Raw genomic sequence first — 14,085 nt, forward strand, 5'->3', positions numbered from 1 at the left:
AAATTTTTCAAGAATATCACTGGGAATACATTTAAGGGGATATTTTAGTTGTTATTCTGAACACCCTGTCCACTTTGACTTTGTGTTCCACTGATGACACCCACCACTTCCACTGGGGGTTCAGAAGACAGCTGACTCGCTGGTGTAGAAGTGGGGGACACTTCTGGAAGGTGGTGGAGGAAAACTTTAAAAAGCTCAGGGGGTGCTCGCTTTGACAGCACATTTGCTAAAATTGGAATGATACAGAGATTAGCGTGGCCCCCGCACAAGGATGACACATAATTCGTAAAGCATTCCATACCTAAAAAAAAAAAAAAAAAAAAAAAAAAGAAAGAAAGCAAGCAAGCTTGAGTGGCTGGGCTGGGCATAGAGATGCAAGGGAGGATTTGTTGCCCTCGGTTCTGGGAGTGATGTCAGTAGACAGCCTCCAGCACTCAGCCCCATTGGGAGTTGCCTCACCCGCGGGCACACATTCCAGGGGATTGCCCACTTCCAATGACTGATCAAGGCAGAGGGTAAAAGTGCAGCTATTTCGGCCCTTTCAGGCCAACTCTGAGGGGTCATTTGCTCCGGCATTCCCTGTGGAGTCGGCTGGGGCTGCTGGACCTGCATCGTAGCCGGACTTCTCCCTGTGCCTACTGCAGCTTCCTCTCTCTCCCTTCAAGAGCTGTGGATCCCAGAGGCATTCCCTATTTAACATCCTGAACCCTAAACTCTTTCTCAGAGTCTACTTTTTGGGGAACTTGAACTGCAACAGTTCAATTTATCTGTGCTTTCTTTTGGAGCAGGAGTGGGTAATTTATCCTGGAAAGGGCCAGATAGTAAATATTTCAGCCCTTGCAGTCCAACCCTGCCTTTGTAGTGTGAAAGCAGCCACAGATAATATGTGGATAAATGAGCATGGCTGTGTTCCAATAAAACTTTATTTACAAAAAGAAGCGCTTGGCTGGATTTGGCCTGTGGATGTAGTTTGCCAGGGAATTACTGATTACTGAGAATTACTGATTCATTTCAGATGATTGGAGAATTCTGGCGAATTCCTGATTAATTTCTTCATACCCAATATTGCATAAGTTACAAAGCAGCTCATTATTGTGCATAGTGAGTGCTGAATGCTGGATAAGGCAGTAAGATACACTCTTAACAGAGCTAACAGCCCACAAATACAGTTTCAACATAAGACAGATTTATGATCTAATGCTAGAAGGTGCTTTTAGCGGTTGTCTTCTGCTGTAGGCAGAGCTGTTCCCCTTTAGCCTGGTTCATTAGCAACTTGGCATCCCCTTCTCAGAATCCATGGAGATGGAGAAAGGAGACTCCCAAAGGGAAGAGTGAGGGAAGGAAACGGCCAAGGCCTCTGCCAGCACTTTTGCATATGTTATTTCGCTCCCTTCACACAAACTGTGGGTATTTGTGTCCCCGTTTTGCATAGGAAGAGATTGCCTCAGAGAAGGTAAGGAGGCTGCTCTGCAGAGCTTGTAAACGGTGGAACTGATTTGAGACCCAGGTATGTGGGACTCGAGAGACCACGCCCTTTCCACTCCCCCAGGCTGACCTGTCAGCTTGGCCTTGGATGGGAGATAGTTCCTCTTTAAACCTGATCATTTCTGCCTGAGAGGGCTTGGCACGAAGAGCTGGATCCTGGACCAGCTTTCATGGCTCTGTTCCTGGGGTTCGTTGGAAGCTGAGTTTCCACATTCTTGCCATTAGCCAGCTCTGGGCCGTGGCATCTGATGAGTTGAGGCTTTTGGAGGCCTGGGCCCGGCTGGGTGGTGCTGGCTTTGAAGTTCACTTTCATTCCTTGCAGGTATGAGCATGGTGGGGACCCTGCACCAAGCCCTATCACCTTCCTCTGTCAGGCAGCTGTCATCACCCCACAGGGCTTTTCTTCACAGCCTGTTGTCAGGAAGCTGGCCAACTCCTTGGGAAGGTGAGAGAGGAAATTAGGAGGCTGGGGGCTGGGGGGAATCATGCCATCGTTATGCTCTTACCTTAGGGCTGATGGAAATAACACTTGTCTGGCACCTGGAGAGCTGGCTGGAGCCCAGGCTCTGCTGCACTTTGGCTCTGTGGTCCTGGGTGAGTCCTGTAATGTCTTTGAACTGCTCTTCTCACCCGTGTAAGAAGGATGAATGTTCTAGCTTGCCTACCTACTGCATGGCACAGTCGCAAGGATCCACCAGAGAGACACGGGAGAGAAAGCAGCTGGAGAAGAAGCCAGGGCCTAGTCTAGTGGTTCTCCCAGTCAGCAGACATTAGAACCACCTGGAGGGCTTGTTAAAACAAGAGTCCTGGGGCCACTATCAGAGTTTCTAATTCAGTAGACCTGGGGAGGGGCCTGGGACTTTGCATTTCTAACAAGTTCCTTACTCATCCTCCAAGACCCTTTTCAAGTTTCTTTTCCATGAAGCCTGTCTCAGATAACGCAGTTCCGGCTGGTCTCGCCTCTGAACTTCTAACCTGGGCTGTCCATGGTTTATACTCCTGTGTCATGGCACCCATGATGAGCAGAGCGGTGGCTGCCGGGAGTGCTCTCCTAGGCAGGGTGCCGGCGCTTACGCACACAGGTGTGGACAGGGAGGTGGTGGCGTGCATAGTAGATACTTACCACGCCTGACTTAGAGACTCCACTGTATTTTCTGTGTGCTGGGCTTGTCTTTACAATGAAATGATACAGTTCTTGATGATTTTTACTGCTGGCTCTTCTGGGGTACTTGGCTTACAACAAATCACCCTGAGCTCAGGGCCGTCTGTGTCCTATTCATTTTGACTGCTAAAGACTAGCACAGTGCTGCCAGGCCGTGGCATTGGCCACAGATAGTCTTTGCTCACTCAAATAATAGTTTTCAAACACTGGAAGAAGATTCCTCAAGTTTTTGTTTTGTCACAATGTAACAATCACAGTTATGAAGCACTTTCAACTTAATCTACATTATTGACACGCTCTGCACTATTTCCTTAAGCCCAGGCAATCAACAAGCCAATAAGTTAGGCCTTGATTTGCAGTGCTGTCAATATTTGTGGTGAAAGGACTTGCGCCCTGTTAATTTCAAGCTCCCAGAGTGATACCACTGAATACAGAGCTGGGAAGACATAGGCAACAGCATCCCTCTCTACAGTTTTTCCACCACGCACATACAGTAGATGGAGAAAAACTCAAAACACAAGTGACTGTATACTTATTAGGAAGTGATGGGTTTTAAGTATTTATTACCTTCTATAAATATTATTGATTTGCTCATAGGTTTGCATGATTTAATTATTAATAATGGCCATGCTTAACACCTGGTCAACTGGTTCTCGTGAAGCTCTCTTTAGAACACCACTGGATGAACTGGTATAGATATGCAGAAGTTAGGACTTTTTGGGTTGCAAGTCATAAAAGCTTAACCTAAATTGCCAAGAGGGATTATTTTGCCTGATAAAATTTAAAGCATATAGATGGGTAAGGTCGGTCTGGCTTCATGCCAGGTGTTATTAGGACTTGTTCTCTCTTTCTGTCAGCTTTTCTGTCCTCTCTGTGGTGTCAAGATGGCTGCCTACAGCTCGGGCTTCATTGTCTGTGGTTTCAGTCATCCAGAGAAGGGCAAGGGCTTGGCCTCATTGCCTCTGATTATGTTCTTTGTTTGGCTCTGAACCAGGAACGGGAGGGGAGGAAGAGTGAGGCTCTCTGCTACAGTCTGAGTTGTCTCCCTTCACCATCATCATATGATGAAACTTTAACCTCTAGTATGATGGTATTTGGAGATGGGGGCCTTTGGGAGATAGTTAAATTTAGATGTGGCCACGAGGACAGGGTCCTCATGATGAGATTAGTGCCTTTATAAGAAGAGGCCAGAAAGGTTCCTCTTTCTGCCATGTAAGGATGTAGTGAGAAGGCAGCCATCTGCAAGCCAGAGGAGAGGCCTCATGGGGACCCACATTGATTGACATCTTGATCTTGGGCTTCCCAGCCTCCAGACTGTAAGAAATAACTTCTCATTGCTTAAGCCGCTCAATCTATGGTATTTTGTTATGGAACCCCAGACTGACTAAGACTCTCCTTCTCCAGGTTCGCCCTGGCAGTTTCACCTGGGCATCTGGACTGAGAGTGGAGAGGGGTTTCCTCAGAGGAAATTCCAGGTATCATTACTGGAAGGGTGATTGGAAGCAGACAGCAAAGCAAACATCCACTGTAAGCTCGCTCTCTCTCTCTCTGGAAGGGATAGTTTCTTGGCTCAGAGGGTTCAGGTATCAGAATAGCCTTTCTGGAAAAATGATTGGATAACTCCTTTTGTGTCTAGTGGGAAAAATGGGAGAGGAAAGAATGGAAACCTGAGGGGGAGCCACAGTCCAAGTAGTTCTATCATTTTCGGGCTTGCTTTTGAAGGAGTTTAGGGCAGGCCACTGGAGAATGTGCCACTTTGGCGTGTGGATTATTTCAAACTGGACAATCAAAGCCTGAAAGACTCAGGAAGAGCTTTTTACCTCTCCCTTAACTGCCTAAAAGAATTTAGTTGGGGGGTCTGGTCTCAGAAAGGGCTATCACCAGAGATAACCACAAGGAGTCTGGACTCGGTGTGGTAGGCTAGGAGGAGTTTGGAAGGGCCTGTTTGTTAGGATTCCTCTCTCTGTTCCGTTGTCCGTACATGGTAAATACATTTATTTTTTTCATTTATTTATTTATTTTTTTACCAAACATTTGCTCTTCCCATCTTCCTGTGGATTGTCTTCCTTCCCTTTGAAGCCAAGATCCCTTCCCCCTTCTCCTTAGCTCACGAGGACATATAAACCTCAATTGTTTGACTGTCTTTTAGCCTCATAGCTTCAGGGTTCCTGAATGTAGAAAATTAAATTTGTTTGTTTTTCTTCTATTAATCTGTTCTATCTCAATTTAAGTATTAGACCAGCCAAAGAACCTAGAAGGGAAAAAAGGGGAAAGTGTTCCTCTCCTACACCTCCCACCAGGGGAACATGGCAAGATGTTTGTGGCACAAAGGACTACTGAGAATTTTGTTCCCTGAGTCCCAGGGTTCAAACTTTAGCTACTTGGGTGAGAAGATTGTGCCCAGGAAGGGGGGCTCTAAAAAGAAGTATCTTCACTAGGGGAGTATCTTGCTGGTACTAGGAGCATCTTGCTGGGGGCTTGGTGTGAATTCTGGGCTGACCAGCCATCACAACATTCCTAAAGACCTATCACTATTAGGACCTTAAATTTGGTGTGTGAAGTTATGTAGGTGCCCAGAAAAATGAGTGCAATGTGAAGGTCACAGACAGTATCTCTACTAGGAAATTTTGGAAGAAAAAGAGCTGGGGTTAGCAGTGGGCAGGTATGGATGCAGCCTTTTATATGAACTTCTAAGGAGGCGAAATGGAGAGAAACTTTGAATGGAACCAGATGTCGGTCTATCTGTTCCAGCCCAACAACTTGATTCTTCAGGGTCAGTCAGGGCCATGGGTACAGGAGAGAATGCCAGGCTTTCTGGCCAGCAGCAATTCCAAAATTCTCTCTATCCCTGGCGGTCAACACGACATTGACCTGGGGTTAGCCCTGTACTTTGGGGGTTGTGTGCAGTCCAGTGGGGCCAGGAGAAACCTGCCATATGCATATAGGATCTAAAATACAGCGAGAATCCCTTATGTGTGCTGGGCACTGTACCGGATGTCGTTACACACACACCATCTCGTTTGAGTCCCTCCACTACTCTGTATTACAGTCAGTTGTCCTCATCTGCAGAAGAGGAAACAAGTGCGGAGGCCACAGTTACATAGCTGCCCCATAAGTGGCACTGCTAAGCTCTACCCCAGATCTTTCTGACTTCAGCAGCAGGGTTGCTTTCCTCCATGTGATGGTGAACTATAGGTGTGGCAGCCTTTGGTTAAGCACTAATCATAAATGCAATCATCACTTTAGCTGTTCTTGAAGGCAGGGCTGTGTCTCATTCCCAATCATACCCCCCGTGACTAGTGGTGAAAGTTAAGAAAATACAGGATGACATGTACTTTTCTTAATGACCCCTGGCATAAACATTTAAAACATTCCACTTTAGAAAAGAGGAAACTGAACCTCGGAGAATTTAGATACTTTTTCTAAGTTCTCAGAGACGGTTACTCAAACTCAGGTCTGTGTGAATTCAAAATTGATGATCTTTACATTCCTTGGTATGTCTCCCCCGTTGACCTGCCCTGTGCTACTCAGCTTCTCTCCCCACTGGGTAGAGATAAGCCAAATGTGGATGGGGAGAGGGTGGCAGTGGTGGTGGGATGTGCATCAGTTTGGCATTGAGAGATGCCAAGAGGTAGACCAGTAAGCTGGATTCAGGCTCAGGCTCTACTTCTGTTTCAGCTAGAGTATCTGCTTTATTTAGTCTGATTTTTTTCTTAAGATTTCCTTTTTCTTCCCCCGAACAGGAGATTTTTTTTCCCACTCTCAGGAACAACAAATATTTCATGTACAGAAAATATTATTCAGAGGCATCTTTGGTATGTATGTATGTATTTATTTATTTATTTTAAAAGATTTTATTTATTTATTTGACAGAGAGAGTACAAGCAAGGGGAACAGCAGGCAGAGGGAGAAGCAGGCTCCCCCCTGAGCAGGGAGCCTGATGCGGGGTTCAATCCGAGGACTCTGGGATCATGACCTGAGCTGAAGGCAGATGCTTAACTGACTAAGCCACCCAGGAGCCCCCATCTTTGGTTTTTAAAAGTTAACATTTAATTTATTAATGTTTTAAATTCAGAAGCCTTGTTTTTCCTTAAAGTTCAATTTATAAATCTTATTATTCTATTTACAAGTTTAGTAAGTGTCAATTACTTTTAAGGAAGCCTTTAATTAATAATTAGGCCCATTTATAGACTTATATACCTCTAAGCTTTTAAACTCCATTTACTAATTGAATATTTTAATCTCATTTGAAGTCCTTCAATATCTTGACAAAATAAGCTTTCTCAACTTCTTTTTTTTTTTTTTTTTTTTAAGATTTTATTTATTTATTTGACAGAGATAGAGACAGCCAGCGAGAGAGGGAACACAAGCAGGGGGAGTGGGAGAGGAAGAGCAGGCTCCCAGCGGAGGAGCCTGATGTGGGGCTCGATCCCATAACGCCGGGATCATGCCCTGAGCCGAAAGCAGGCGCTTAACCGCTGTGCCACCCAGGCGCCCCTAGCTTTCTCAACTTCTAGCAACTTTTACAAATTTAATAAAATAAACTTACATAGATGGTGATTCTTAAGTACTCTTAATGGTTCCAATACTGTACCTAACCTTAGAAAGATTACACTTAAATATACAAGTCAAAATTACTCATATATTTCAGATCGGGGTTTTTTTAGTGCAGGTGTATTTTATAATAGGCCCAGCAACTTCTTTTGAGTATTACAAATACTTATACTACCAAATAGGCACAGATTTATTCTAAATACATAAATATTAATGTTCTAAGTGTGAATCTCTTAAACATTTCTATTCTTAATTCTAATTTTTCCCAGAGTTGAAAGATGCTTATCCACTAAGGAACTAATAGTGCCATCTCGAGCAATTTGGGGAGAATTCAGAGATTTTAGCTAGGATTGTAGCCTGGATTTCTGCCTGCCCTATTTGTAGCCCACACCTGGACTTCATCCTGTTATAGGTGGTCAGACTTGCATACAGAGCTCCACAAACTGGTATGGCCACATGGCTATTTACCAGGGTATCACTTCTGCTTACACTCATTTTATCCCACTAAACCCAGTCCCAGATTACTCATGGAAGCCTGCAACTGACTCAGGCTGTCACGTGACTCGATTTTGCCTTCCTTTGTCTAGGATATATTAATTTCTTTTCCGTCTAGCTCCAATGACTTTTGACATCTATGGAATTCTATCTTCTTTCCATATTCTTCCTGACCAGTAGGACCACACAATTCATAGAGTTATGAAAATGATATCCAATTACATCCTGCAAATCTCACAGCTTCTAAGGCAGAATGCCTGACAATTTTACAAAGGCTTCTATTGTTTAAAAGGATGTTTTAAAACATAACAGTGGTGGAATCCTCAAGGTTTAGAAGAGAGAGCAAATATTTTGGGAGCACCTGCTATGAGCCAAGTACTTTATGTACATTATTTTATTTGTCCTCCAACACCCCTTCAAAGTGTTTATTTTTATCCCCATATTCAAATGAGGAAGCTGAGTTCGTGGTGTTGGAAGTTTCTCAAGGCCAAATGACTAACAAATGGTAGAGCTAGAACTAGATTTTAAGACTGTTTGCAAAGTTCAGGATCTTTCTACTATTACTACTTTCCAGGTTTTGAAGGTTTTATTACCTGGCTCTGTAAACAATGGAGTGGTCTCCTCACTTCTGCACCTTGACGACCAGAAGTTTCTAGTGTAAACCTAATCTTTCCAGACAACCGCAAGGCTCAAAAGCAGTATCTGTTCCCCTTCCCCTCATATTTCTTAAACCACCAAGATTAAGATTAAAATTTAAGATTTCCAAGGATTTTCATGCCAGCAGCAAATTAAGGGTAAGCTATAAGACGCATTACAGCCACAGCCCTGGGCCAATGTTCTAGGGTCCCGAGGGGTTTGCAGAGTTCAAATCCTGACCTCAACTGAAGGTGATGGGGTTCAGGGTTGATGGCCCCAGAATGTGTCACTTTGGCCTATGGATTATTTTGAGCTGAAGACGATCAAGGCCCGGCACACTCAAGAGCTTTTACCTCCCCCTTAACTGTCTAAAAGAATTTAAATAGGATGTCTGTGATAGGAAGAGTTACTACCAAAGAAAACTTTTTTTTTTTTTTTTTACATGAGAAAGACTTCTCCAAATGGTATGGCAAACATTTGTTTACCAAACATTTGCTCCTCCCTTTTCCTGTGAATTGTCTTCCTCCCCTTTGTAGTCCCAGACCCCTATTTCCCTTCTCTTACTTGGGACGGCATATAAGCCTCAGTTACCTGTCAAGGGAGAGCCTCTCATCCTCGTGGAGCTCCCATAGGTACATAATTAAAGTTGTTTTTCTCCTGTTAATGTTTCATGTCAAGTTAATTATTAGGTCAGCCAAAAATTTTGTAAAGGAAGAAAGGAAAGTATTTCTCCTCTGCAGTTTTGGTGCCCAACCTAGGGCTGGCCAGTGCTCACTTCAGGGCGGCTACAGGGGACAGATGCTGGGACCTCAGATTGCAGCTGGCAGGAGGTAAGTGTTCTTACCCTGTCAGTCTCCTGGATCTCTGTCTGCCGGGTGTGCTGGAAGTGAAGAAGGTGAGAATCCTTTTCTTTTTCTAAATTTAGATTAGGAGAGAATATTTGTGTGAGCTCGTTACTTGGGTACAGCGACTCTGGTAAAGCTTTGTCATGAGTACTCTTGATTCCTATTGATCGTGTTCCTTCCAGAAATGACCATTGCTTTCTTTTGTCTTTGTCTTGTGTGTCATTGGTTAAGAGGAAAAACCACAGGGTAGCACGCAGGCACAGGTCCTATAAATCTGTTGTGTGAGCCGGTCTCACAGACTGGTGAGTTCATGGTTCTCACCAGAAGGGCATCTGTTTAGGGAGCTTTGCCGTGGGTCCCCTGTGTAAAACCCAGCTGAGTTTTTCCTTTTGTCTTGTTCTATGTGCTGAGAGCTTGGCTTTGCGACTGGTGAGAATATTCTCTTTGGTCTCTGCCATCTGGGAGTTTACATCCTTGTGTGCATCTGGAGGCCAGTCAAGTGGACTGGGGTTCTGGGACGTGAAGTCACAAATAGCATGTTCTGTTGTCGTTCGGCTGTGCCAGCTCTCAGGGGAGTTTGTCTTGAGGGGTCCCAGTCCATAAGGGCCTTTGCTGTCTCAACCTCTGTTGTCTTGTTAGTGGTGGAAAAGTCCTGTTTCTGTAGAGCCTGCCCCGTGTCACAGATTAGGTGGTCTGTGATTGAAGGTGTCGAAAACCAACCTCCAGTGATTCGGGGCCAAAATATAACTCGAAGACAGAGTTGGGGATAAAGAAGAACGATGGCGTTATTGCCTAGCTGGGCAAAGGAGGCTGCGACAGGCTTTGGCCTTCAAAATCTGCAAGGCCTTCTGGAGGAAGGAACCGGTGCGGAGGGGGGTTTTATAGAGAAATATAGGCGCTAGCTGGTGTGACAGGAGTTGTGCCACCAGCTTCCCTCCTCACGTCTAGGGTGGTACCGGAATCCTGAAACAAAAGGCTAAGACGGGAAGAGGGGAGGTTTGTGGAAGAGAGGAAAAAGGATACTTTAAAATCCAGCTTCACTGAAGCATTAGTGCAGCCAGCGACAGCAAAGGCCTTCGCTTTCTTAGGCTAACTTTGGGAGTGAACTTTCTGGATCTTGTGGGGGCCGCATCTCTTGTACTCTCTTGTGGGGCACCTCTTGTGCCCTTGGTTGAGCCGTAAAAAGGTTATTGGTTTGAGTCGCTCTTGAGATTAATAAACTTGTCAATGGCCAGGAAATGGATCTTTTTAAAAAGGTTATTTATTTATTTATTTGAGAGTGTGTGTGTGTGTGTGTGTGTGTGTGTGGGAGAGAGAGAGAGAGAGGCAGGGAGAGCAGCTGACTCCCCACTGAGCTGGGAGACTGACACAGGGGACCCTGAGGTCATGACCTGAGCCAAAGGGAAACGCTTAACCGACTGAGCCGCCGAGGCGCCCTGGAATGGACCTTTTGAATTGAAGAAGCTTCTATATTTGAAATACAACATTTTTTAAAAGAGAGCGCTCATTTTAAACAGTCATTTCCTTGGTACCTATGGAAAGACCAAATTAAAAAGTGGATACAAAGAAGTATAATGGCTAGCCTCGGGGGCTCCCCTAACAAGGCGAAGAGCAGAAATTAACCTTAGAACAAAATTAAAGTCCACATCCAATGTAAATTCCCCTTTTTAAAGTCTGGCCCCATCTCCTCAGCAAATTCCCTTCACTTCCAAAATTCCTCCACTTTGCCCAGAAAATTCCTTACACACTCTGCTGCCTGTTTTAGCTTCCCTTTTGCTACAAGATTTACACAGAGCACTCCGGACTAATCTGTAGGCCTAAGGTATGCATTCTTTCTCTGTTGCTCAAAGATGTAAATCTTACCATGTCTTTGAAATGTAAACACCCCACGAGGTAATTAAAACTCTGCCCAGACTGAGAAAAGGAGAGGGGGTGGGGAGGAAGAGGACTTTTTAAAATACAAACCGCTAAAAAGTCTGTCTAGCCCAGATTCCAGACCCTAGCCTCCTGAAGATCACCTGTCAAGCACAGTACAAACACTACAATACAAATCTTCAAGTCTTCTCCACATGTAGTAAAAAGCTTTAGCCGTCTGAGCTCATAAACTTAACTTTACTCCAACTAGTACTTATGAGCTAGTGAGTTTTATATTGTTGTATCTGATTCATGGCTGAAATTTGAAAATGAAAGCCATAGATCTCCTTTTATCAATATGTTTATGTCTGTCTTTCGTACGTACATTAGAGATATGGTACTTTTCCACCTCCAGTTGGTGTTGCCACAATTAATTTGTGAAGAGCTTCATTTAATTGACTTAAAAATGTGTTTATAAATTTAAGTATTGCTACACCTCAGAACTGTACCAGAGACGAAACCAAATATTTTTCAAGTCACATGATCAAGGATAATTTTTTGGTAAATAAAAACTAGTTTAAGTTTGTTGGTTTAATGAATACAGACGTATTTAGGGCTATCAGCATTAAGTATATAATATTTGTACTTTACCTAGGTTTACGAAGAGTAAGATAAGTACATGTTATCTCGGTTACAAAATATCTCAGCAAAATAATAATAATAATAATAATAATAATAATAATAATAATAATAACTTAAGATGAGAGCCAACTGCTTTAATGTGTCCTGAAAGTTTCATGAGTGATCTAAGTATGATTGTTAAGAACAAGTAAATTAAATAGATGTAAATGAAATATGAAATTTTAGGTGAACTTTTCAGAAATGGCTGTTTTATGGTATATGTATTCAAAAATAGTTACCGAATCTCTTTGGTGACTTCCACTGATAAGAGTTTTCCTAAGGTAAATTAAATGGTCGAATTTTATTGATTATCTAGATCATTTCCAAATAAGATAAAATACTAAAGCAGTGATTACTAAATATAAGCTTCCTTTTACAGAGGAACTGAAGATATTTGGGTCCATTAGTAAACACAGTCTGTGCCATACTGAAAAATTTACTATGGGAGAACGTGTATTTTCAGAAATTATACAAAGTATTTATAAATTTACCAAGCCATAGAATGCTAATGTAAAGACAGTTCATAATTGTTTGTTTTTAAATTTTCACTAAAAATTAAGGTTCTTAAGGGTTAAAATTCTAATATATGTAATTAAAGCTGCTAGAAATAAGGGACACCTCTCCAAACACAAGGAAAGTAGGATATGTGTTTGCAGGGGAAGGTTAAGGAACGGAAATGCATTTTTATTGAGGGAAAAGAAAGTAATATTGTCCTAAAGAAAGGCGATTTATTTCAAAATGAGAAAGAGGAAAGACAGGACAAAATCTGAATGTAAAAAAGAAAGTGATAGAAGGTTTGTGGAAAAGGAATCCTTGGAAAGGAGTTTTAATGTGTGGTCAAGCTGGCTAAAGTTAGAATAAACCTAATTAAATGAAATAAGAATTCTAAAAAAATTTTAAGCTTTAAAAAAATAAGTTTTAATGTCAAGAATAAGCTGGTGCAAAAATTAGAATTTAGTTTTCTCTGTATTAAAAGGATAACATTTCTTGAATTATTAGTGTGCTTTTGATAAGAGATTATAATAATATTTTTCTTTACCTTTTAATGTAATATACCTAGAGACAAAGATTTTGTGTCTTGTCAAACTAATTTCCTCTGTGTCTTCATTAGATCTTTATTTACTTAAGAAAGCTAAGTCTTCTCTTTGAATATAACTAATTTTTTTAAACAACTATTTAACTTTTTGTATTCGCCTGTGAAGTCTTTGTTACTATGGTTAAACGGATGACTTAAGTATTGTTTCACAGTGACCTATGATCCTATTTGAACAAAGATTTAAAAATCTCTGATATTTTTGACGAATTTCCCTCAAATTAAATTGCAATGAAGTCTTTTGACCTCGAACTAACTTTGCAATTTTATACAGGGCCCGAAAAATTGCAAAAGATTTGTTCTCTCTCCCTATTTTTTAAAAGCAAAAAAACAAATAAAAAAAAAAAGGAGATGTTAAACTAATTAGTCTTATTTGATATGTTAAATTGCACGAACGGATTATTGAACAAAAGGTAATACTAAGCCTTCTTCATGTTGTATTGCATAGGCATATAAGTATTCTACAAACTGTATGAAATTCCTAGAAATCTACTATGTCTTAATATAATGTTATCAGTCACAATTCCAGTTATCTGAAAATGTTATGTGTCACAGAAATAAACAAATTTCCTTGCCAATTGCATTGTAATAAACTCTCATCAGATCTTTAATCATGGCCATTTTTAGATCTTTTGTCATTTACAGGTGGTTATTGTTTTACTCTGGTGCTTTTGTGCAAGTGTTTGCAAAAGTGCTTCATCTCCAAGGAGACTCCTGAAAAGTACTCTAGAATACGGGTTTCTGATAACTTTGAGGTTAAAAAAAAACTGAACTGGGTAAGAATTTCTAGAACTAATAGAAAACGTGAATTCAAGTAGAACCAATGTTAATAACATGGGACTGAATATTTGAATTGAGAAGTATGATTATAATTTTTTATGACTTTTTGTTTGAAACATTGCTGATTTTTAAAAATGATTTGTTTTTCCAGATTTAAAGAAACTTGAAGAGGCCACTTTTAGGCAACAGGCTTGAGCAATGGAAACCTGAGTAAGTTAAAGAGCCTAGAGTGACCAGGGGCTGAATGCAAACAGGCTCATTAGGTGACCCACCTCCAAATATCCATATGCCCTAGCTCACCAGTGGGCTGTTTACAACCAGGCACAAGTACCAAAAAAGGAAAATTCCATACATTCCCATACTTCCTCACTCCCCACCCTTAACTATAGCTCCCTACCACTGCCTTGTGTCAGAGGGTCTCTCCTTTTCTGTCCTGCTTACTGCTCCCTTCCAGTGTATCTAATAAACCTTTTTTCTGCTTTGAGTGAATTCTTTCACTG

At 42.0% G+C, this 14,085-nt stretch overlaps 1 long non-coding RNA gene and 1 other non-coding gene across 2 annotated transcripts in view; both read left to right on the forward strand.

The window, feature by feature from the left end:
- Nucleotides 1-202: 202 nt before the first annotated feature.
- On the forward strand, nt 203-305 carry LOC113260224 (U6 spliceosomal RNA). The gene has a single exon (XR_003317862.2). It is a non-coding gene; the product is annotated as a U6 spliceosomal RNA (small nuclear RNA).
- Nucleotides 306-9,085: 8,780 nt separating this feature from the next.
- Nucleotides 9,086-14,085, forward strand: part of LOC130544563 (uncharacterized) — a 99,355-nt gene continuing 94,355 nt past the window's right edge. Inside the window, exons 1-2 of the long non-coding RNA XR_008960943.1 lie at nt 9,086-9,227; nt 13,737-13,795. This is a non-coding gene — a long non-coding RNA (uncharacterized LOC130544563). The remainder of the gene's footprint in view (nt 9,228-13,736; nt 13,796-14,085) is intronic.

The sequence above is a fragment of the Ursus arctos genome, unplaced genomic scaffold, assembly GCF_023065955.2.
Source record: "Ursus arctos isolate Adak ecotype North America unplaced genomic scaffold, UrsArc2.0 scaffold_22, whole genome shotgun sequence".
NCBI classification, from domain to species: Eukaryota; Metazoa; Chordata; class Mammalia; order Carnivora; family Ursidae; genus Ursus; species Ursus arctos.